At 54.5% G+C, this 3,164-nt stretch overlaps 1 protein-coding gene across 1 annotated transcript in view; it reads right to left on the bottom strand.

Annotated features, from left to right (window-relative positions):
* The window catches only part of CDK5RAP2 (CDK5 regulatory subunit associated protein 2), a 183,302-nt gene that overhangs the window by 146,468 nt on the left and 33,670 nt on the right, over window positions 1–3,164 (bottom strand). The gene's annotated exons all lie outside the window — the stretch shown is intronic.

The following is a 3,164-nucleotide window of genomic DNA, read 5'->3' as shown; positions in this document are numbered from 1 at the left end:
AGACATTACTTTGCCAACAAAGGTTCGTCTAGTCAAGGCTATGGTTTTTCCTGTGGTCATGTATGGATGTGAGAGTTGGACTGTGAAGAAGGCTGAGCGCTGAAGAATTGATGCTTTTGAACTGTGGTGTTGGAGAAGACTCTTGAGAGTCCCTTGAACAGCAAGGAGATCCAACCAGTCCATTCTGAAGGAGATCAGCCCTGGGATTTCTTTGGAAGGAATGATGCTAAAGCTGAAACTCCAGTACTTTGGCCACCTCATGCGAAGAGTTGACTCACTGGAAGAGACTCTGATGCTGGGAGGATTGGGGGCAGGAGGAGAAGGGGACGACAGAGGGGGAGATGGCTGGATGGCATCACTGACTCTATGGACATGAGTCTGAGTGAACTCCGGGAGTTGGTGATGGACAGGGAGGCCTGGCGTGCTGCGATTCATGGGGTCGCAAAGAGTCGGACACAACTGAGCGACTGATCTGATCTGATCCACACAAAGGCCCCAGGAAGCAAGAACAGCGGAGAAGCCAAGACTCAGAAGCCAAAGACCTGGCCGCTGGCCAGGGCCCCTGCCCTTTCCACGGGCCGCGCCTCCACTCAGGTAGGGGAGCAGACTCGGGGCCTCACCAGGTGTACAGTCATGCTGGAGAAGTGAGAATCACACGCAGGAAAATCAAGTACCCAAAACCTAGCGCTGGGCTACAAGTCAGGGACTTCAGTCCTAATTCCAGCTCTGGTCTTTCTAAGCGGTTTTGCTGCACTCTTTCCCTTCTCCAGACCTGAATTCCCCTCCTTGATGAAAAGGAGGTTTCTGAGAAAGCTGCCTAGCTCCCAGGATAATGATGGAAGGTGAATGAGCCCTGAAAGCATCTTATCAACGGTGAAGTGTGATGTGCATATGGGATCATCACGGTTGCCAGAGGAGTTTCCGGAGGGGCTGAGGTGGGGCCCGCAAGCAGCCACAGGACTCAGCCTGGGCCTCTACGGCGGGGAGGCGGCAGGAGAGGCACCGGGGCCGGCAGCGAATGGGGAAGCAGAGAGTCCTGCCAGGGCAAAGCCAGAGCCGCAGGGGCAGGGCATGCTTAGTATCTGCGTGCCATTTGGGACGAGGCGCTGGTGGAGAGCAGGCTGGAGCAGTGGAGTCACTGTGAATATTCTTACGTAGAAACTCTGCCCTGGGAGGCTTCCTTGACATCACCCTGCCTACCCCTTACCCAGCCCTGTGGACTGTGCTTCCCAAATGTCCACCCAGTCCCTGCCAACAGCTCATCACGAGTCTCTCAGCTCAACTACTAAACTCGCTTCCCTGCTTCCACCCCAGCTCCCCCCACAAAACATTCCCCACTCGGCCTCCAGAGTGACCTTTTTAAAAACAAAAACAAAGCCCTGATTGTATCAGTGGCTTAAAACTCATGACTGTTTTCATGGGATCTCAGGATAAAAGACCAAAATCTCTAGCGTGGCCTCAAGACCCTGCAAGATGAGCCTGAGCCCCGAGGCACGCTGGATCACCTGAGACGTGCACACCCCCGTCTCCTCCAAGACTCTCCCCTCTTCCCCTTAAGGCCTACTTGCCCCCAGGATCATCGCAAACGCCGCCTCCCCGGCCGCAGACCTCGTTACGCACCTACGGCCGCTGCGCTTGCTCTCACGGCGCCCTTTCTTCTCCGAGCTCCTTTCGCAATTTGTATTTACAGATCTATATTTCCAAGTACTTGATCCCCACCACTGCTGCCAGGATGTAAGCCCCACCTGTCTGTCTGGACCGCCGCTCTAGTCTCAGGAACCTAGGCCAGTATGGCACGTAACAACTGCTTGAGAAATATTTTCTGAATAAATTAATTAAGCTGATCAGATCAAGAAAGGGCCCCAAACTCCAGTCTAGGCACTTGGGGAATCGATGCATACAAACGTGGGCACCAGCCATGGAACGCTCAGCCCGGTGTGCTGGTATCGAGGCGTGCGCGTAGCCTTTGTGAGTCTGGGTCTCCATGTACACACACCTGGCTAGAAACAAGTCCTGGCCAAGATCTGCAGCAGGCAGGGCGCTGAGCATGCAACAGACCGAATTCTACTACTGGTTTCCCGGCTTGGTAAAGTCGATTTGACTCCCTGCCCAGAGAACGACGTTGCTCCCAAACAATGACAAAAGCAACCAACGAAAACAACGCATTAGGGAGCCCCTGGCAGCCCAGTGCTTTGGGCTCGGTGCTTTCAGTGCCGTGGGCCCGGGTTCCATGAGAAACCAAGATCCTGCGAGCCACAGGGCAGAGAAAAGGCAGAAACACCACCACCAACGGGTTAGTCTGGTTCACTCATTCATCCATCACTCACCCACTGAGAAGACAGCACGTGTGCAAGGTCAGCGCAGCCCGAGAAGCCTGGACCGGGGCCGTCTAGCCTCCCCAGAGCCCACAGCCGTCCACGCTGGCTGCCGGCTGGGCCACGGCAACAGGGACCGTGGAGCCCGGCCCAGCGCAGCGCAGCTGCAGGCGTGTTTCAGCCGCTCGTCATGTCCAACTCCGTGACCCGTGGACAGCAGGACCCTCTGTCCATGGGATTTCCCAGACAAAAATGCTGGAGTGGGTTGCCATTTCCTTTTCCAGGGGATCTTCCCAACGTGGGGATAGAAACCTGCATCTCCCACCTTGCAGGCAGATTCTTCACCACAGAGCCACTGGGGAAGCCCTCGCAGTGCAGCTGTGCCCCAGGCCACCGTGGAGCTCCGCCACCAGGACCGCCAAAGCGTGACCACACGAACTTCCAGCCGGGCCCTCGGTGGGTCAGCTCCAGGAAGTCTTCAGCATCTCTCAAGTGAAACTCAGCACACTCTCGTGTCGCCCCCGTACTCATAAATGCGCTCTGTCACTGCGCCCCCATCAGACCCGTTTACATGCTCACCACTGCCCGTGCGCTCTGAGTAAGGGGAAGTCTCTTTTCAAATCCGCAGCACATTTACCTAAGAAATGCTTATGAATGAATGAATAACCAGTTGAGACACAGACTCTTCTCTGAACTGTGACTGCTGGTCAATAAATATTTAAATTAATTGATTAAAATAATAGTTTTCTATTTGTTTAATGCAATAGAGCCCTTCCTTTATGAAATACTACAAGGGAACCTAGTACAGAAAACACACACAGAAACTAGTGACTCTGGCTGAAGCCCCCA

This window comes from Bison bison, unplaced genomic scaffold, assembly GCF_000754665.1.
Source record: "Bison bison bison isolate TAMUID 2011002044 unplaced genomic scaffold, Bison_UMD1.0 scf7180017864266, whole genome shotgun sequence".
NCBI classification, from domain to species: Eukaryota; Metazoa; Chordata; class Mammalia; order Artiodactyla; family Bovidae; genus Bison; species Bison bison.
This window is presented reverse-complemented; position numbering and strand designations above follow the sequence as displayed.